The sequence below is a fragment of the Puma concolor genome, chromosome C2 (genome assembly GCF_028749965.1).
Source record: "Puma concolor isolate L17-30 chromosome C2, mPumCon1.1.hap2, whole genome shotgun sequence".
In the NCBI taxonomy this organism is placed as follows: Eukaryota; Metazoa; Chordata; class Mammalia; order Carnivora; family Felidae; genus Puma; species Puma concolor.
In genome coordinates, this window is record NC_141675.1 from 128733654 (window position 1) to 128757152 (window position 23499).

Genomic DNA, 23499 nt, shown 5'->3' on the forward strand with positions numbered 1-23499 from the left:
ATTTCAGCTTTCTACACACTACACATGTGACCATGCACAAGTTACTTAGAATCTGAGTTTTCTTTTCTTCTTTCTATGGCAGGGACTATATTATGTGTACATTACAGACAATTGTGAGATTATATTATGTCATATATGTAAACTATTAGTACAGTGTTTGGTAGGCATATACTGCTTAGGTAAGGGGTAAATCTAAAGATGAATTAAACAAAAAGAGTGAAGACAGGGAATACAAAGTGTTAGACTGCTATCTGCTTGAGTGTATGCTTTTTGGAGAATGAGGTTGGAGGTCATGCTGGAAGAATACAGAAGAGGAGGTAGCATTAGCATTGCATTACAACAAGAAATAATGCAATACATGCTACATGTTTTTTTTAGGTGTGTTGCATAATTGAACCTATTTAATCCTCATAACACTATGCACAAAATATTGTTATACTTGTTATCCTCATTCTATAGGTAAGGAACCTGAGGCGCAGAGAGATTAGTCATGTTGCCCAAGGCTACAAGTGGTGGAGTTATAACTTGGACCTGGATAGTCTGACCCTACAATCTGTGAAGATGTGCTTTAAACCACTCAACATCATCACCCAGTTAAAAGTAACTACATAAAAGGGAAAGAGAGCAGCTTTTCTTTTAATATTCTTTAAGAATTTTATATAAATACACTACTTGCGGCTTTTGTTACCAGTGTAAGAATATTAATTTACCCGTGTTAGCTTTTCTTTACGTCTGTGGGTTTCTCATCCAATAGCTTAAGATAAATTTCACAATTAATTAGAGCTACTAATTGTCACCAGTTAAGATGTTCCCTTAGGATATAAACATCTTTCCATTGGGATTTTTAACACTTTGATTGGTTCCTAAAAAATCTAAGAAATTGTTTTAAATTCATTCAGCACACTATGTGATTCACGTAGAAGTTTCAAATTATTTATTAGTACCAACCTCTCATAAATTAATAAATTAACTCTTTCCTCTGAATTCCGTTAGTTTGCAATTCAAATAATAGATATTTAACTTTTTTAACTTTTTTTCAATTTTGAGAGAAGAGAGAGTGTGCATGGGGAAGGCGCAGAGAGAGAGGGAGACACAGAATCTGAAACAGGCTCCAGGCTCTGCGCTGTCAGCACAGAGCTCGACGTGGGCCTTGAAGTCACCAACTGGGAGATCATGATGTGAGCAGAAGTTGGATGCTTAACCAGCTGAGTTACCCAGGTGCCCCAAAGAATAGATATTTTAAAATCTTACAATTTTAGGGGTACTGGGTGGCTCAGTTAGTTAAAGCCTCCAACTCTTGATTTCTGCTCAGGTCATGATCTCACAGTTTGTGAGTTCAAGTTCCACATCGGGCTCTGCACTGACAGTGTGGAGCCTGCTTGGGATTCTCTCTCTCACCCTCTCTCTTTGCTTCTTCCGTTCTCTCTTTCTCTGTCTCTCTCAAAATAAAGAAATAAACTTAAAACAAAGAAATAAAAAACTTACAATTTTAACAGTAAGAAGATGAAAGGTCATTGTGCTTCCCTTATCCCTTCTGTCAGAGATTTATCTCAAGCGATGCATATAGATGGCTTAGCATATTTATTTTTTAAAAAATGAAAAAAAACATCCGTATTACGGGTAGTAAGCTTCATAATAATAATGCCTTTTAAAATTTTGATTTGCATCTAGTAATGATTATGCAAATATTCTCTAAGTCAGTCCTCAAAGTAAGCTTGTAGGTCAACATAAAATATTTTTTGCTAGTTTTCAGATACTTTAGTAGTTAATGACTACATGATTTACCCACAAGGCATAATATATAGTGACCAGCTAAGACCAAAACTGGGGTTTTCTGATTCCAAATCTGCCAGGTTTTTATCTGCCCAAGCTTCATGAAGATAGGACTCAAATACACACACACACACACACACACACATATATATATATATATATATATATATATATACACACACACACACATACATATATGTATGTATATATATATATAGACTCATATATGAAGATAGGACTCAAATACATATATACATATATATGGACTCATTATATATATATATATAGCATCAGATCCTTGATAGAGACTGCCTGGGATTCTCTCTTTCCCTCTCTTTCTCTCTGCTCCTCCCCTCACATGTGTACATGCTCTCCCTCTCTCTCTCTCTGTCTTTCTCTCTCAAACAAACATTAAAAAATAATAAAGTAAAATATAATTGTGCATTTAGTTGGAACTTAGTGTTTAATATGTATATACCACTAAAATATTTTTGCAGACAGTGCTATCTAATTAAATTGTATGAGTCTTTCTGAGTTTTAATACCCAAATTCAAGAGTGTCCTATGTAGAGAGACAGATATGGGATATAATTGGAGAGTTATTAGGAAGGCATAATTAAGTTCTCAAAATATCCAATTTGAAATACTATCATTATCAATGTAATTAATTAGGTAAAGGTTATTGTTCCTCATGAAAGTAAACACACTCTAAAGGAATAGCAGAAATTTGGAGAAATATTTGTCAGTGAAGCATCCAGGCAGAAAACAGATGATAATTAATATAGTTTCCCATTAATAGTCTGAAACAGGGTTTATCATTATTATCACCGTATCCATTTTTCAGGTGAGGAAACTGAGGCCCAAATGACTTAAATAGTTTATTTACCTAATTTTCCCCATGAAAGCTGGTTTACCTTGGATCAGTTCCCAAATGATCAAACACCTGGTAAATGGGCTTTCTAAGAAAGTGTTTGTTGGCAACATTTGCCCATTTCTGTGGTGTATATACTCCCATTATAGCAGATTTCTTTTTTTTTTTTAATTTTTTTTCAACATTTATTTATTTTTGCGACAGAGAGAGACAGAGCATGAACGGGGGAGGGGCAGAGAGAGAGGGAGACACAGAATCGGAAACAGGCTCCAGGCTCTGAGCCATCAGCCCAGAGCCTGATGTGGGGCTCGAACTCCCGGACCGCGAGATCGTGACCTGGCTGAAGTCGGATGCTTAACCGACTGCGCCACCCAGGCGCCCCCCATTATAGCAGATTTCAAGCAATGAATGGGTTTAACCACTGGCTCATAGAATTCCTCAGTATTTAATCATTAGCTCTTGCAAGCACTTTGAACTGGCTCTGGCACACCACTGCCATCCACCTCTGCTTTTAACCATTACATTCTACTACTTCTTAAAGATGAATTGTCTTCCTCACCTTCAAGGACTTGCTGTTTTTCCATGTAATAAATGTTATTGTTTCTTAACATTGAAAAAGACACATCTGTGCATTGTTAAAAAATGATTAAAGAAAGCAATTCAGGTGATACAAACAACTTTGTTCAACACTTTGTGGAGTGGATAGTCTCCACCTGGAGACCTGCAAATGGGACAAAAGGCAGGAAGCTTTTACAAGATAGAGAGTAAAGTTGTGAGAAAAAAAGAAAATATCTGGTTGGCTGGGGCCACACAGTCAACCTTTTTTGTGGTGAGAAGGAACAAGGGCCAGGGCTCAGACATCACTTGACATTTGGAGATTGAATGACCTGACATACTGGTTGAATGGAGCGTTTATAGGAATAGGAAAGTTTGGTTTGTGAACATGGTACCTGGGCAAGAGGGGTTCCATTTTGAGTCTAGAAATTTATTTCAATGGGATTGAATACCATTATTTTTTGGTCAGGAATTCCTGGGAGCCCAGTCATGTAAAACAGACAGCCAGATTACAGTTATGTGGAAATACACGTACCCATATTTATATGCCCAAATCAACTTGTTCTCTACATTTAATTGTATTGCAGCTCTTGCTCTGACTTAGTGTGCAAGTCTGGTCCATGAATTCCCTATTGATTTTCTTAGTTACTGGTGGGTTTGGCTTAGCACTCCTGGTTTTATATCCCTAGCTGCGTCACTTTCTCCATTTTATCTCCTTTATCCAAATTTAGCTGTTGATTTCCTATTTTAATACCAATTCTTTACTAGTAACCTGAACATTACAGTGATGCAGCAAGTTTTAGAGGAAAGGTCTTTAATATTCTTTAGGACCAAGCTCATTTGCTGACTTAAAAAATGAGGTAAAAATGTATATTTATGGATGTGTAGCATTTTTTTCAAAGGTAAGAGTAATGAAATTATTAGAAAAAAGAAGACCTACAAAAACCACAGGACATCTATCAAGTGGACTACCTGAAACCTGGGGGAAGATGGCTGTCACACAATAGACATATAGGAAAAGTAGTTTCTGGGAAGGAGTGGGTCAACAGAAAGAGTTCAGATGAGGGCCAAATATCCACTCCAGAAAAAGAAAGTGACGAAAGGAAGCAGAACATGTGACCCCAAAATGTGTCACTTCAACATGTGTATTAATTTTGAGCTGAAAGCAGTCAAGACTTAGCAGAGTCAGAAGCAAACAAACAGACAAACAAACAAACATTTACCTCTCCCTAAACTGACTAAAAAAATTTAGACGGGTGGTCTGGTCCAGAAAGAGAGCTATTACTGGAGATAACTTTTTTTTTATCTGAAAAATTTACCCCTGTATCAGGGCAAACATTGAATTATCAAATGTCTTCTTTACTTACTGTCCTGTAAATTGTCCTCCACCCCTTTGAAGCCCCAGGCCCTTATCTCCCTCCCTAGCTCAGGATGTGACCTATAGTCCTCAACTGCCTGACTACCTTTGGGTCTCTTATTTCTTGGGGCTTTCATAATATGAAATTAATTTCTTCCCTGTTGATCTTCATTATTTGCCCAACCAAAGAACCTAGAAGGGAGGGGACAATTTTTCTGCCCCTACAAATACATGAGAAGTAACTTTTCAAGAGCACAGGAGGCTTACAGGTAATGTCCTGTGTTTATACTTCTTCTTTTGAATATTTTCCCTCCCAGTTCTAGTGTACTCTTTTTTTTAGGCTCTGAGTCTCTTCATACTCTTATGAAAGGCTTTCAGGGAAAAAAAAAATTAAGCTGCTATTTGAAATTTGCACTTTTCTGGCTGTCAGTTGTCAGCCATTATCTATTGAGTGCATGTTAACTATACATTTGAGATGTTCAATAAAGGGTAGGTACAGTCTCTACCTTAGTGAATTCACACTGTAATGACAAGGAAGGGACACACCCTGCTTCAGTGAAAAGTACAATTATAAATACAGAAACACCAAATGGAAGGCAGCTATGCTCACCATTACATCACCAATGCTGCACAGCCCTAGAAACACCGAATGGGAGAGTGGGTTGGAGGTGATGGTGTTTTGGAGTGGCGGGGGTCCGGAGTCGAAAGCCGAGAAAAAATTCTTGAAAACTTCTTTGGTGAAAAAAAAAAAAAAGTGATTAAACCATGGGGACAAGACTTGTTAGCAGAAAGAGCTGCACTGGGGTTGTCAAGAGTGACTGGTTGTATACTATGGAGTTGGGGGAGGTAAAGGCAAAAGGAAGTTTCTTAAAGGGATTTCCATATGCTAAAGAAGACTCACAGATTACTGAAGGTCTAGCTGTGGTCAAGCGAAAGTGGTGTTTTCCTCTAGCAAAGCAATTATGAAGACAGTAGGGGGTTCCTGGAGATTAGGCTATTGATAAGATTGCCTTTTTCTTGTAATTTACTAAGGTATTTGTAAACTGATGGGGATTTATGTCCTGCATGACTGTGACCTCTATCAGTTAACCTTTGGTTTTCTTTCCCTTTCCTTTGTCCTTGGGCAACCAGGAGTGCCTGAGGAATAACACACATATCCCACATGTGGGGGTGGCAGATGGTTTGCAGGGTATCAGCTTGCCTTATGCTACCTCATCAGGAGGTAGTCTTGTTTGCATAAAGAAGGGGTTAGGTGAGTTTGTTGGGTTCTTACAAAGGAGATGATCCATGAGTTGTAATTTAAAGGAAAGAAAAATGTGGTGTAATATTGCCCAGCAGGAGGGAGATATGGCAGTGGAAAAGCCCCAGACTGTCACTGTAGTGAATTTCCTTTGTGAATTCCTATGCATACTTATGTAATTAAAACTGTTTTTTTTTTCTCTTGTTAATTTGTCTTTTATCGGTTTGATTCACAGTCCCCAGCTATTAAACCTAAGAGTAGAGGGGGAAAAAAAATATGTATATATATATATAAAATATATGTAAATAAATATATATAAATATATATATTATACATATGATCATATATAATATATATATATATTATATATATGATCATATATATTATAAATATATGATATATATTTATATGTATTATATATATGATCATGTGTATAATATATATATTTTTCCTTTTCTAAAGGCCAAAGTTCTTACTGTAATAATGTATGTGTGATGATGTAACATTCCAAAACAAAAGTATTGCAAAGATATATTTCTGTTTCATTTATCAAATTATGTAATTCAAATATAGGCGAACTTAAGCATATATTTAAAGAGCAGTTTATATTTCCAACAAAATGTAAAACATTAAGTCCAGTATTCTCTTTTGCTTTTTTGATAATACCCATCTTATCAGGTGTAAGATAATATTGTGTTTTGATTTGCATTTAGTGATTTTGAGCATATTTTCATATACCTGTTTGCCATTTGTATGTCTTCTTTGGAGAAATGTCTATTCAAGTCCTTGGTCTGTTTTTAATAAAATTATTTTTAATGTATTTTTATTTTTTACTGTTGAGGTGTGTGAGTTCTTTATATATTTTGTTTTTTTTTTTTAAATTTTTTTTTTCAACGTTTTTATTTTTGGGACAGAGAGAGACAGAGCATGAATGGGGGAGGGGCAGAGAGAGAGGGAGACACAGAATCGGAAACAGGCTCCAGGCTCCGAGCCATCAGCCCAGAGCCTGACGCGGGGCTCGAACTCACGAACCGCGAGATCGTGACCTGGCTGAAGTCGGACGCTTAACCGACTGCGCCACCCAGGCGCCCCTCTTTATATATTTTGGATATTAACCCCTCATCAGATATATGGTTTGCAAATATTTTCTCCTATTCTGTGGATTGCCTTTTCTTGTTACATATGCTATACTCATTACTTTTTAATTTGATGTAGTCCTACTTGTCTATTTTTGTCTTGTTACTTCTGATATTTGTGTCATATCTAAGAAATCACTGCCAAAGCCAATGTCAAAAAAGTTTTCCTCTGTTTTAAGAGTTTTATAGTTTCTGATCTCACATTTAAGTCTTTAATCCATTTTGAGTTGATTTTTGTGTATTCTGTCATATAAGATACCAATTAAATTCTTTTGCATGTGGATATCCAGTTTTTTCAACACCTTCTTGTTGAAGATATTAGAAGAACCTAGACGTGAGCAGTGGAAGGAATACCCTGAGGCAGAGTTCCAAATCCTTGAGTGGGGAATGATAGAAACCTGAGCTGGAGACAAGGATGGTGATAAGTAGGTTACACTTTGAAAGCCCAGGGACACAACACCCTAACTTTGTGGCTTCTAAGACCTTGGGGCTGACAGACCAAGAGCCTTGCAGATTGCAGAGCTTGCAATCTCCTCTTCCACCTTTGCTTCAGAGTATCCCTTAGACTCATTATAATACATTTTCGTGCAGATACAGTGCCCCACCTTGGAGAAAGGCTGCCATGATGGTTCTGGTACAAGCCTTATAGGGTCAAAAACTCCCCCTTCCAACCTATGGGGGGAGTCCCCAAAATGATTGGAAGCAGCCTCCATTAGAGACCAACCCACTGTACCTCCCAGCTGCTACCAGTCCAGAAAGACCCAACAAATATCTGATCCCCAAACTACCTAGGGGACATGTTCCACGTTGAGAATCTGCCTGCTCTTCCACCTTGAGAGTGTACTTTGACTTTGCTTTGTGCTTGCTACTTTCTTTCTGGCTGTCTTTATTCCAGCACAGATCTTATGTAGTAAACATTTTTGTGGGGAATCCAAGAACTGAGACCTCCATTCACACAACATAGACTCTCCTACCCGTAACAAAGAGACTATCCTTTCCCCATAATATATTCTTGCCACCCTTGTTGAATATCAGTTGACTATACATATATATATATATATATATATATATATATATATACACATATGTATATTTATTTCTGAGTTCTTCATTCTGCCTGTATGTCATTACTATACTAAAACAACTATTTTTATTTATTTTATGTTTTTTATGTTTCTGTGAACTGTTTTTTTTTGTTTTTGTTTTTGTTTTTTGTTTTTTTTTTTGTTTTTTTTTGTTTTTTTGTAGCTCTTTTTAATTTAAAGTTTGGTTACCATACAGTGCAATATCGGTTTTAGGAGTAGAATGCAGTGACTTCCATACAATGCTCAGTGCTCATCACAACAAGTGCCCTCCTTAGTACCCATCACCCACTTAGTCCATCTCCTATCCACTTCCCTCCATCAACTGATAGCTTATTCTCTATCATTAAGAGTCTCTTGTGGTTTGTTTCCCCCTCTTTTCTTTTTCCACCCTTCCCATATGTTCATCTGTCTTGTTTCTTAATTCCACAAATGAGTAAAATAATATAGCATTTGTTTTTCCCTAATTGACTTATTTTGCTTAGCATAATACATTCTTTCTCCATCCACATCAATACAAAAGGCAAGATTCATTCTTTTTTATGTCTGAGTAATATTCCATTGTATATATATATACCACATCTTCTTTATCCATTCATCAGTAGATGGACTTTGGGCTCTTTCCATAATTTGGCTATTGTTTATAATGCTTAAAGCAAATATTTTTTTAAAGGTTTTTTTAAATGTTTATTTATTTTTGAGAGACAGAACATGAGTGGGGGAGGAGCAGAGAGAGAGGGAGACACAGAATCCAAAGCAGGCTCCATCTAGGCTCTGAGCTGTCAGCACAGAGGCTGACGTGGGGCTTGAACTCACAAACATGAGATCATGACCTGAGCCAAGTCAGACGCTTAACCAACTGAGCCACCCAGGTGCCCCTTAAAGCAAATATTTTAAAAACAACTTTATCCTGTTATGTTACAGTCCTACAGTTACAGAGTACATGCACTAAATCATTTTTTTACTTTATCTTATATAAATGTTGTATAGGTAGCAATTTCTATAAGGAAAAATGAAAAAAATTACAGCAAAGGAATTTAAAAATTGTGGACACTGTTTGAAAGAGCAAAGCACAAAAAAAAATATTTTTTCTTTTCTTTAAAAAAAAATCACTGATTCTATCAAGATTTGATTAAATAAAGCCATGAACTCACATTAAATTATTAGTAAGTAGAAAGATCCCATCAGATCTTAAGCAAAAAGTGCCCAGTAGTAGCATAATAAATTATGGATATGCTATTCAGATTAAGAGGTGGATAAATCAAAATGGAAAAACAGCAGTAAATTAGAAGGAAGGAAGGGAGGGAGAAGAGTGGGAGGGAAGGAGGGAGGGAGAAAAGAAGGAAGGAAGGAAGGAAGGAAGGAAGGAAGGAAGGAAGGAAGGAAGGAAGGAAAGAAGGAAGGATGGAAGGATGGAACCTCCATTTCTGTCTTCAGTCCTGCTGGGTTGAGTGATGTGAGAAGAGCTGAATTATGAGCAATTTACACCATTGGTTTCCTTATGCCAGTATTGGATTTTTGCACTCTCTTTTGTGGTTGTAAATTTTGTTTTCTTTTTCTTAGCACAACCCAAATCAACTTTCCCACCCTTATGAAAACCACCCTGAGAATCCATTCAAATGATTTATTTTCTTAGACCAAAAAAGAACTTTCCATTTAATCCATCTAGCTCACTAACCTCCAAAGCATTTTGCACCCCCAATGGGGTCCATGATAAAGAGTTCTTGAGGGATTAGTGTTTCCACTTCTTCGAATTTCTTCCTTTTCCAAATTCTTCAGTAAGTTTCAAAAACAAATTTGATTCTTTTCTTTGATCCCAAGAGGGCACTAGTTACACATGATCTTGGCTACTTGCCCTTTCCAGGTTCATTACTCTAGTCAGGCTTAGTGGGCCCAGAGTAAAGAAGCATGCCTGGATTGGTAGCAGCTTCAGCTGTGAATACTAACATTTCAGTAACTGGTTAGCAGTTATTGAATGCTCTTCCTGTACTGCTCACTTAATTTCACCCTAGGAGGAGAGTTGTAATCTCATCTTTGCTTTATGGATGAAGAAAAAGCTGAGAGAGATAAAATAACTTGCCTAAGGCAACATGGTTAGAGAAAGATAGAGTCAAGATTCTGCTCTGAGTAGTCTGATTAAAGAGGTCTGTTTTTAACTACCACACAGTTTTCTTATAGTACTAGAAAAATAACAGCAACAATAATAATAACAAAGCAAAAACATACCTTTTACATTTACAGAACAAAACCATTTATACACATTGCTTCATATAGAATTCCCATAATTATCCAAAGAATCTGTTTCTATCACCATTTGAAAGATAAAAAAGAAAATAAACTCCTCAGAAAGAAACTGTGAGGTGTATACATTCTAAGGACTAATTTAGGGGGGAATGGCATGATTTCTTGGGAATTACTGTAAAGAGTATAAGAGAGGCAAAAAACTATTTTTTTCCCTATCCATCCTGGGTTCTCTGGTTCAGGCCCTGTAGATTAGATTACCAAAAGGCAGGATAAGGAGAGAGAAACAAGCAGGAGTTTATTACCCCATGCATAGTGCATATTTACATATACACAGGACATTGCAATGATGAATAACTCAAAGGGGCTGGTGAGAACTTGGAGTCTGTATATCCAACTTAGGATGGGGAAAGGAGGGGGCAAAAAGTCATTTATGAAAATGCAAATGACTTTTTGGAAAGTTAAATCCTGCCTTTAGGAAAATATATGGGAGATATAATTTTTTTGTGACAATGTCTGTCTGGGTGTGGCTCAGTCTTTTTTGATAAGATTAGAATTGTTCCTGGGAAGATTTATGATAATTGAGTTCTTCTGGGTGGCTCTGCTTTTAGGTAGATAAGGAATTCCAGGAACTCAAATGACTTCAGCTCAAAATAATTCTATGGCAAAATGGCATATTTTGGGGTGGCTTATCCTGATCCCCTTCAAGAGCTTTGAGATTGCTCTTTCTGTGAGCAAAGCTTCCTTTTGGGTCTGTACAGCTTGGGGTTAGGGTGGGCAAACCATGCTGTTCTTGTGTAAACATCTCCTACTGCTATCTCACTCAATCAGATGTCTTGTGTGATGACTCCCCATCCCACCCAGCACACTCTTGAGTTTAACTTAGTTGGAAAGCCCTGTTTGTTTTCTGTTAGAAGAAAAGGCAGATAGGTCCTGAGGTCTGAAGCAGCCTGAGCTTAGGGTCAAATCTGAATAGTGACCTTGTCATCTGACAATGCACATTGAAGCTATTCTGACTTACCTGAGTTGCTAGCAACATTTCTGAGAAATCTAGCGATAACAAAGAGGCTTCATGTTGTGGCAAAATCCTATATTCTATTGATAAAATTTACAAATCATCCCCATATATACCTTGAGTAAATTAATTTTAACTTACAGATTGATTATTAATATAGTTTTCACTGGTGTTTATATATATATATATATATATATATATATATACACGTATATATGTATATATATATGTATATGTATATGTATATGTATATGTATATGTATATGTATATGTATATGTATGTATATGCAATTTCTTTAATAGTGGGTTCTTTGAAATATAGAGTGATGAGGTTTGGGAGTGATGATGGGGTTTGGAGCTGATGCCAGGAAAGAATTCTTGAAGATGTCTTTGGTGCAAAAGTGATTTTATTAAAGCACAGGGACAGGACCCATGGGCAGAAAGAGATGCATTGGGATTGTGAAGAGTGACTGGTTGTATACTGTGGAGTTGGGGGAGATAAAATCAAGAGGAAGTTTCTTAAAGGGATTTCCATATGCTAAAGGAGACTCACAGGTTCCTGGAGGCCTAGCTATGGTCAAGCTAAAAATTTTCCCTATAGCAAAGCATTAGCATTAAGACAGTAGGGAGTTCCTGGAGATTAGACTATTTTTAAGTTTGTCCTTTTCTTGTAATTTTACTAAGATGTTCGTAAACTGATGGAGACTGTATCAGTTTAACCTGTTTTCTTTCCCTTTCCTTTGTCCTTGTGCAGCCAGGAGTGCCTGAGGAATATCACATATACCCCTCCTGAGGGGGGTGGGGTGGTAACAGCTCGTGCTTGGCCCTCAGCTTGCTTTATGCTTCCTCATCACAAAGCATTATTATTACTCCCATTAAGAGAATATTGGTGGAAACCACTTCCCATTCCTGGCATTTCTATGTAATGGGTATTTATTTTATATATTAGATATATATTGTATTATATACTCCTTATTCATATATATTTTATATTTAATTTCAAAATTCATAGATATTACATCTCAAGAACTTTTGGTAAAATTTTAATAGTTCTGTCAATGTCTTTGTACTAAACTACATAATTTTTTACTTTTGCATATTTTGGATTTGTTTGATATGAGATAGATGGTGGAAATGGATGTGAACACATTCTTAGATGCAGTGTTCCTTTTGAATACAACTTAATTAGAAAGTATAGAAAATGTGCTCTACTTAAAAGTGCAGTTGATCCTTGAGAACATCACAGGTATGAGCTGTGCGTCCACTTATACATACATATTTTTTTATAAATACAGTACAGTACTATAAGTGTATTTCCTCATCCTTATGATTTTAATATTTTCTTTTCTTTAGCCTACTTTATCATAAGAATACAGTCTACAGTACATACAACATAGAAAAGTATATTTGCATACTGTTTAGGCTGTCACAAAGACTTCTAGTTCACAGTAGGCTGTTAGCAGCTAAGTTGTTGGAGAGTCAAAAGTTATTTAACACTGTGGAAGTAGTCAGCACCCCAACCCCCACATTGTTCAAGGGTCAAGTGTACATTAATTTAGATTCAGAAGGTTTTTGTCTATATCCTGTTCTTACTCATTGGTAGACTTATTTGCTTTCTCTAAGCCCATATGTAAATAACATGGTGCTACTTAACCTGCATACCTCAAGGGATTGTTATAAAGGTACTTTATGTGAAATCTCTTTTCTGTAAACTATAAAGCATCTTAAAAATATAAATCCCTTATATTGTACAGGATAACTTTAAGAAATAGCCCAAATACCAAGAAAATTACAGAAATGGGGAAATGGCTCAAAAGAGTTCATAAATATCAGATCAATTTTCTAAGTGTGTGCGCTTTAAATACTATAGTTTAGATAGGGGCATCTGGGTGGCTCAGTCAGTTAAGCACGTGACTCTTGATTTTGACTCAGGTTTGTGGATTCTAGACCCACATCAGGCTCTGCACTGGTAGCATGGAGCCTGCTTGGGATTCTCTCTCTCCCTCTCTCTCTGCCCCTCTCCCACGCTCTCTCTCTCTCTCTCTCTCAAAATAAATAAATAAAAATTTAGAAAATTATATTTTATATAGAATGCAATTATCATATGATCTAGCAATTCCCCCACTGAGTGTTTACCCAAAGAAAACAAAAAACACTAATTCAAAAATATATATCTACCCCTATATTTTTTGTAGCATTTGCAGCAGCCAAGACATGTAAACAGCTCAAGTGTCCATCAATAGATGGATGGATAGGGTGCCTGGGCGCTCAGTCGGTTGAACGTCTGACTTTGGCTCAGGTCATGATCTCACAGTCTGTGAGTTCAAGCCCCGTGTCAGGCTCTGTGCTGACAGCTCAGGGCCTGGAGTCTGCTTCAGATTCTGTGTCTCCCTCTCTCTCTGCCCCTCCCCTGCTCACGTTCTGTCTGTCTCTCTCTCAAAAATAAATAAACATTAAAAGAGATAAAAAAAATAAATAAATAGATGAATGAATAAAGATGTGGTGTGTATGTATATATATATATATATATATATATATATATATATATATAATGGGATATTACTCAGTCATAAAAAATAATACGATCTTGCCACTTGCAACAACATGGATGGATCTAGGTTGCAGACTGCTACAAGAAATAAATTAGGTAGAGAAAGAGAAACACTGTATAACTTCACTCGTGTGTAATTTAAGAAACAAAATGAAGAAAAAAGAGATAAATCAAAAAAACAGACTCTTACATGCAGAGAACAAACTGGTGGTTACCAGAGGTGAGGTGGGAGGGAGGATATGTGAAACAGATAAAGGGGATTAAGATTACATTTATCTTGATGAGCAGGGAGAAATGTATGGAATTGTTAAATTATTATATTGTACATCTGAAACTAATATAACATTGTATGTTAATTATACTTCAATAAAAATGTAAAACAAAAAATAAATATAATTTTTAAAAACCTGTAGAAAATGGTATTTTCCTTACAACTGCACAAAAGCTCAGTGCCAATAATTTAGAATATACAGGCATGTACAGAATATATACTCAAAAGAGTTTCAGAAAGACTCAGGGAGGTAGCCAAATGATTGAGGCTTGTATACTATCTTAGGCTAAACCAAGGAAAATCTGCATGCAAGAGGCAAGTTTCAGAAAGATGAGATGAGGAAATATACAGGAAATAAGGAATGTTTTGTTATGTAGTTAAACATCTCTCAGACAAAGAGGACAGTTGTCTTAGGGAGTTGCTATCTTCCTGGTAGGGAGCATCTTTAAAATGGAAATGTCTTTTATAAATGTAAAGTTACTTGGGACACTTAGGTGTCTCAGTGGTTAAGCCTCAGGCTCTTGGTTTCAGCTCAGGTCACTACCTCATGTTGTGTGAGTTCTAGCCCCACACTGACAGCGTAGCACCTGCTTGGGTATCTCTCTCTCTCCCTCTCTCTGCCCCTCCCCAGCTTGTGTGCTCTTTCTCTCTCTCAAAATCTATAAATAAACTTAAAAAAAAAAAATTAATGCAAACTTCCTTTACAAAAGGAGAAATTTTATTTTATTGTTTTTAATTATTATTATTTTTTTTATTTTAGAGAAAGAACATGCATGAGTGGGGTGGGGGGAAGGGGGAGAGATTGAGAGGATCTTAAGCAGTTTCCTGATGTGGGGCTTGATCCCACAGCACTGGGATTATGATCTGAGCTGAAATCAAGAGTCGGATGCTCAACTGAATCACCCAGGCACCTCCAGGAGGAGACATTTTATATTCTCTTTTTAGGGGGAGGTAAATAGTTTTTCCTAAGCCTGCTGATTCCTGATTGTCTTTAGCTCAAAATAATCTATATGCCAAAGAGTTACGTTTTGGAATGGCATATTCTCAGACCTTTCAGCTTGCCTTTTTTTTTTTTTTGTATTTAACAAAAGCCTTGAATATTTTGCATACCATTAGATATTTTTTCTCAACATTATTGTAAAGGTGATGTAATATCTTATTGAGTACCACTGGGCAAAAATAATTTGTGTGATAATAAAAACATATAATTATTTTAACCTTGATCCAGTGGGGATGACCTCCCCCTGGCCCTAGAAGAAAATTCTGGTAGCCTACTGGCTTATCTTCTCACTCTGAGGAAATAGCTGACTTAGAGTCTTCTCTCACTGTAAGTTGTAAGCAGTTATGATTTCCATTTTAAATCAATCAAAAATTTGGACTTGCTTTAACATCAAATCTTCTCTTCTTCAGCTCAGGGCTGCTTCCATACAAAGCACTTCACTGAATGAACAGGTGGGGTGTAGAGAGTGATTGGTGTCCTTTCTATTCCTCATATTTTCCATCTAGATAAGTAGATAAAAGAGTCATGAAATCCTTTCTTAGAAGTGTCCTGTAGCGAGTTGGCTTCATGTACTTTAAGCCTGACCATTGTTTAAATCTGACTCCTTTCTTAAAAAGTTACTTTTGAGGATCTTTACAGATTTCCTGGTGGCCTTTCTCTTTTGCAGTTCTTCTAATAGTGGTCCATATTTATCTGTTGATGATGTGCAGCTGCTTCCTCAATCCCAGGGTTTCCTTCAGGTTCTTGCGGTTGTGGGTCCATCTGTCCCTCAGGTGTCCTACTAGAGAAGTTTTAGGATGTCCTTAATCAAGCTTTCTCACTCATGTGGAACATTTAGTCCCTGGGATACATTTATGCATCCATTGTTCTAATAAGCTTTGAGAGATCAGGATGATCCCAACCTAATTGTGTGCTGCTGGTTCCATTTCCCAAACAGTTGGTGAGTGAATCTCTGCTTTTGGTTTTGTTTTGTTTGTTTTGTTTCAGATTTCCTATGATAGTTTCAAATTTTGCACTATGAAATGTACTACGCTCCTTATTTTCCCTGGAGGCACCCTTCACAGCCCTTCATTCTTCACACAGTATATATTCTATGTATTCTGACAGTATCGTCTCTCCAGAAGAGGCAAAGCTAAAGAAAATGTAGATGAGTGATAGCTTATAACTGTAAGTTAGGCAGAAATGGGAAATGATTGTTAATGGGCACAGGGTTTCTTTTTCAAACAACGTAAATGTTTTAAGATTGACAGTGGAGATAGTTTCACAACTCTATGAATATAAAGAAAACCATTGAACTTTATACTTCAAGGGAGTGAAACATATGACATTTGAATTATACCTCAATAAAGCTATTACATATTTAAAAATAATGAAGACCCTATTACCACAGAATTATATATCTAGTTCTAATCTTCCACCTGAATCCTGGATTGGTCATGCTTCTATAGTCTGTGTGATACTTTACATATTTGTATCTGTTCTTTAAAATGGCTAACCTAAGAGATTTTGATACATTAGACATGTGATTTTAATTATGTTCAGGAGAGTTTTAAAAATATATATAAATATTTAAATGTCTTGAAAGAGTTGGGTTCTGTAAGTTTTTACTAATTACTCTGATGTATGTAAATACTTAGAGAAATATTGATTGAAGTTGAAAGGCATATTAGATGTTTAATATGTTCATAAGGTTAATAAATTGCACATTGAACAGCAACAGAATATATGAGGTAGTAAGATATGACAGTGTCCAATCAAAACATAAATGAAGATATAGTCAAGATATAAATAGTTGTAATCCAGATGAGATTGGGCGCGTTCAGGGTGGTATGGCCGTAGACTAAATAGTTGTAATCCAGCTGGTAGTCTTCTAATTTTATTTTTTTTAATCTTACTGGAATTTGCATTGATATATCAGTTAATTTGGGGGGAAATTGACATCTTTTCAAAACTCATTCTTCTAAAATATACACATTATATAACTTACCATTTTATTACCTTGTCTTTAATACTATTTACAGTAATCCCCTCTTATCCACAGGGAATCATTCCAAGACCCCCATCAGATGCCTGAAACTGCAGTAGTACTGAACCCTATACATACTATGTATTTTTTATATATACATACTTATGACAAATTTCAATTTATAAATTAGGCACAATAAGAGATTAACAACTATTCGGTTAATAAAACAATCTATTCTAATAATAGAATAATTATAATGATATACTATAATCACAGTTATGTGAATGTGGTCTCTCTCTCAAAATATCTTATTGTACTATACTCATCCTCTTCCTCTTTGATGTGAGATGATAAAATGCTTCTGTGATGAGATGAAGTGAAGTGAATGGCATAGGCTTTATGACGTAGTGTCAGGCTACTATTAACTTCTGACCTATCATGAGATGAAGGATCATATGCTTCCCAACTCAGACTGACAGTGGTGACTGAAACCACAGGAAAAGAAACTGTCATGAATAAGGAGGAATTACTGTAATTGAATCTTCTTTAATTCTCTCAGCAATATTTGGTGTTTTCTAGGTAGAAGTCTTGCACATTTTCTGTTAGATTTATTTTTAAACATTTAATGAATTTGGTGCCATTAAAGTGATGTAAATTTCATAATTTGCTTTGCTAATTGTTGCTGCTTTAAAGAAACATAGAGTCTTACATGACTTTGAATCTAGCAGCATTGATAAATTCCCTTATTAAATTTAATAGTTTGACATCTTCTGGATATCCTATGTCTTCAGTCATATTATTTGCATATACTATCAAACATTTTTTCATAATTCTTATGTATTTTGTTTTTTTTTCCTTTGCATCATTAGACGATTTAGGATTTTCCATTTGATGTAAGTATAAATGCAATGGGAAGCATTTTTGTCTTGATCCCAATACCAAGGATAAGGATGTAAACATATCATTAAGAATGTGTTTAGTGTAGGATCTTTGTAGTACCACTTAGCAGATTCAAAATGTTTTCTAAGAGTTTTTTTTTTTTATTTTTACAAAAAAAAATTAATGTTTTATTTATTTTTGACTGAGAGAGAGAGAGAGAGAGAGAGAGAGAGAGAGAGAGCAGGAGAGGGGCAGAGAGAGAGGGAGACACAGAATCCAAAGCAGACTCTAGGCTCTGAGCTGTCAGCACAGAGCCCGATGCGGGGCTCTAACTCGTGACTGTGAGATCATGACCTGAGCCGAAGCCAGATGCTTAACCAAATGAGCCACCCAGGCACCCTAAGAATTGTTGTTTTTAATCATGAATAGATTTTAGTTTTATTTACTTTCTCCGAATATTTTGAAATGACACATTTTTTCTTTATTCTTTTAATGTAGTGAATTACATCGTTAGAATTTTGAAACTTTGAATGTTAAACTAACCTTACATTTTTTTAATAAACTCAATTTGGCTTTGATGTATTCACACACACACACACACACACACACACACACACACACACATCCTCACACAAACAAACATACTTTTTTGTTTTGAAATTTATTGCAAATTGGTTTCCATACAACACCCAGTGCTCATCCCAAAAGATGCCCTCTTCAATGCCCATCACCTACCCTCCCCTCCCTCCCAGCCCCCATCAACCCTCAGTTTGTTCTCAGTTCTCAACAGTCTCTTATGCTTTGGCTCTCTCCCACTCTAACCTTTGTTTTGTTTTGTTTTTCCTTCCCCTCCCCCCACGGGTTTCTGTTAAGTTTCTCAGGATCCACATAAGAGTGAAAGCATATGGTATCTGTCTTTCTCTGTATGGCTTACTTCACTTAGCATCACACTCTGCAGTTCCATCCACGTTGCTACAAAGGGCCATATTTCATTCTTTCTCATTGCCACGTAGTACTCCATTTTTTTTTTTTTTTTTACAAACAAACATACTAACTCCACTCATAGTTTGTCAATTTTTGTTTAAGAGGTTTCCATCTGAATTTATGATGAAGATCATCTTGTAACTTTCTTTTTTGTGATTTTTTTTTTTTTTTTTTGGTTTTGGAGAAAAGGTTGTTCTGGCCTCATAAAAACAAGTATAGTAGAGTTACATAAAATTTGTGTTATTTCTTTATTAAATATTTGGTAGAATTCACAAGTAAGTGCATCAGGATCTAAAGATCTCTTTGTGGGAAGATTTTTAACTAGAATCGATTTTGAAAATAGAGATAGTAGTGTTCAAAATTTCCATTTCTTTTCACATTTTGTATAATGGGTTTTTAAAAAGAATTGTTGATTTCATTTGAATTTGCAAATCAATTAACATAAAGATGTTTCAAATATCTTATTTTAAAATGTGTTATTTCTTTAGTTATGTCTTTCTTTTTATTTCTGATGTTATTTCCTCTCTCTCTCTCTCTTTCTGTGTGTGTGTTATTTCCTTGATCAATCTTGCTGATAAATGTAATTTATGTTTTTCAAATAACCAATCTTTAGATTTGTTATATTCTCTGCCGTACATTATTAAATTTATTTATCTTCTCCTTTTCTGTTTATTATTCCCTTCCTTATATTTCCTTTGTGTTTAATTTGTGTTCTTTTTCTAATTTCTTGGAATAGATACTTAAAACATTGGCTTTTCATCCTGTCTTATTTCCTAAGCATTTAGGGTATACATTTCTTTTAACTTAGTTCCATAAGTTTTTGATATGTCTAATTTTTATCATCATTCAGTTTAAAGTATTTTCTAACTTTTATTTTGGTTTCTTCTTTGACTCAAAATTATTTAGAAGTATTTTATGTCCAAAATTCTGGAATTTTCTAATTCCTTTTGCTTTTTTGACCTAACACATGGTCAACTTTGGTCAATGCTATATGTGAATTTGAAGAGGGATTGAATTCTTTTATGAATTGGGTGTGTTATTCTATACATGTTAATTAACACATGGTAGTCAATTTTGATTGTCAGACTATATCCTTACTGATATTTTTGTCTGCATGTTCTAACAGTTATGTTAAAATTGTACATTATGGTCATGGGAACATTATAGATTTGTCGTTTCCTCTTTTTGGTTCTTCCAACTTTTAATTTATATAATTCAAGGTTATGTTTATTATTTTTTAAATCTTTATGATTGTTTGACTATTTGTTATTAAAATGTACTATTTTTATCTTGTAATTCTTATTTACCTTTAAATGTACTTTTCTGATATTAGTACAGCTACACCATCTTCTACTGGCATTTTGTTAGGATTTTACCATCTATCTTTTTACTTTTAATTTTTTTCTCCCTTATATTTAAGGTGTGTCTCTTGTAAGCAGCTTGTATATTTAAAAAAAAATTGTTTATTTTTGAGACAGAGAGAGAGAGACAGAGTGTGAGCAGGCGAGGGGCAGAGAGAGAGAGGGAGACACAGAATCTGAAACAGGCTCCAGGCTCTGAGCTGTCAGCATAGAGCCCGACGCAGGGCTCGAACTCATGAACTGTGAGATCATGACCTGAGCGAAGTCGGATGCTTAACCGACTGAGCCACCCAGGCGCCCCATCAGCTTGTATATTTTAAATCCAGTCTGTTTTTCTTTGTATTGTAATTAGAAAAATTAATGTTTATATTTAACATAGTTACTAATAATTTAAGCTAAGTCATTTGTTTTTCTTTCTTATTTGTCCAAATGCTCTATATTCTTTTGCCCCTATATTTTCTGCCTTTTTCTGGATTAATTAAATGTGTTATTATTTAATGTATTATTTCCTTTAGTATTAGACATGGTTAGTACCATAACCAGTTATCCCTTTCTGGTGTATTAAACCCCTATCTATAGTTAATGTGGGTTTCTAATGGCTTAGAGCTGCATACTTCTCCAAAGAATTGCTCTCTGCCATCAGAGTCTATATGTCTGAGAATGCCTTGGATGTTATCTAATGCTTTCAAGACAGTGGCAACCAATGGCTGACTGACCTGGAGTGATACAAAACCTGGTCCCGTTGCCTAAAGGTGGAATAATATTGTCACCATTCATGCTTAGGAGCACCCTGTGGAATCAAGTTTAGGCTAGAATATTTCTGAAACTCTTCTTTGCTTTGTGTTCTCCCTGTCCTATCCTGCTTTCCTTATTTTCTCACATGGTTACTTGAATTGAATTCTCAATAATCACTTGCAGAAAATCCCCATCACAGACTCTGTTTCTAGGGACCTCAACCTAAGACCTCTCTTAGGGTACATGTTAGTTACACAGCCTTTAGCTCTTTTCTTACTGGTTACCTACAGAATTATAAGTAAATTAATACTTTTGGACATTCAACATTAAAAAATTAATTTTATTAAATAAACAATTTTACAATACACTGAATAATGTACATAATTTAGAATGCTTTAACTCGACTTACCCTTCCTTTTCCTTTGTTCTTATTAAAAAAAAAATTTATGTTTTCATTTTATTTTTGAGAGAGAGAGAGAGAGAGAGAGAGACAGAGCATGAGCAGGGGAGGGGGAGAGAGAGAGAGAGAGAGAGAGAGAGAGAGAGAGAGAGAGAGAGAGAGAGATGCAGAATCTGAAGCAGGCTCCAGGCTCTGAGCTGTCAGCACAGAGCCTGACATGGGGCTGAAACTCACTGACTGGGAGATCATGACCTGAGCTGAAGTCTGACACTTAATTGACTGGGCCACCCAGGTGCCATGTTCTTATTTTTGTCATGCACATTAATACTAATTTTATTATTCAGATGTATACCCTTATTTTAATATTTTGTTGCTTGTTCTATTAGATTGGGACAGAAGCATGTTGAAGTCTTCTTCAATAAATTACTTCCATGGAAATCTCTATGTCAGGCTCTACTTCTATAAAATCTGACTTTAAGATACACTTTGGCAATATATCTACGTTCTGTAGATCTGCAAGGTATTCTTATATTTTTATGCAGTCAACATTCATATTAATTTGGTTCCCTCTTTATCCTTTCCAGTAAGGCCCTCAGACTTGCAGTTAGGATTTCAGAAGGTAGGATTCATAGTTTAGCCATCTGATTGATTGGCACAAGTTTCTTTTGCTGAGAACTTTTCCATGCTCATTGAAAGCTCAGGTGGGTGTGCACTAAGGAGTAGAATAATGAATGCTATGTTTTGTTTTGGCTCTGGCATTCCCTGTTCATGCTTTCAGGTAATTGTGTCCTGTTGATTGCAGCAGCTTACAATTAATTGGGCATTGAGGCAGACTGGGAATTTTCTCTTCACTTCATTTGAACTGGCTGTGGACATGGAAATAAAGACAGAAGTCAAAAGTTTGTCTTCGTGGCAAATCATTTTGCAAAGTCACAAATATTTCTGTAAGTTGAGCTCCATTTAAATTTTTGTTAGAAGAATCTGTGTCCTTTTTTGCAATAGGAACATTCTATTTCAGATAATTTGTAAGCATCTATCCAGGAGCTTTAGCATAACCTACATCTTTTATAATTTTCCATGGTTGAAAACGGAAGCAATGATCTACCAACCCTACAAATATGGTTAACATGTTCTGGCCTCATGGACATTTGCTGAGTCTGTTTTATTGGGGCTCATTCTAGTCTGCACATACGTTTCATCAGATCATTTCTCCAGACATGTGAAACTGTGGAAAAGGAGGAAAAAAAAAAAAAAAAAAAGGTGCCCTGGCATGACTGCATATCATACAGATTTCTGCTCTATGCCTTGTTCACTACAAGTAGGAGGCGAAACTCAGATTCATAACCATCATACTGTTGTCTAGGAACCAAGAAAATATGAGCGTTTCTGAAACCTATGTAAGTCAGTATTAATTGTCCATAAAGCATCAGTCATGAACAATAGGTATTGTTAAAAAAAATCAGCATAAAAATAATGAGACAGTATGAATCGTTTGAGTTTTTATAAAAATATAAGCAATAAATGAATTTGAAAAATATTTCTGGAAAAGAAAAATCAACATCTACTGATTTTTAAGTGTGTGGAGTAGAGAGAAATGAGGTTGGCAATCCCATGAAATATAAATGATTCCTATATTAATGGATAATTGCTCCCACTTTAGGTGTTTAGAGAGTTAATAAACATTGACGTGCATGTGATGTACTTTGAAATTCTTGTACTGTTTTCACAATTGTTTTGCTTCTGAACTTGATGATATGTAATTTTGATTAAAAAGAAGAAATAATCAGGTTGCTTTCTATGCCAAATTTGTTCTTATCTGGTTGCTATGACGATCTCCTACGACAGTTTTCCCCCCTCTTTTGTGGATTTATCTCTATTTTGATGTTATAAAAAGAGTTTTCCTAGGCCAGGAATTTATTTCTTTATGCTTAAAGGATTTTTAAGAAATTAAAAAAAAGCTTCTAGTGAAAGCCTCTGCATTCCAAGGTGTCATGTCTTATTTAAGATTTAAAATGAAAAAGTTGATATCTCTTATTTAAAAAACAATGAAGAAGCAGGTCTTTTGTGGAGAATCTGAATTTTT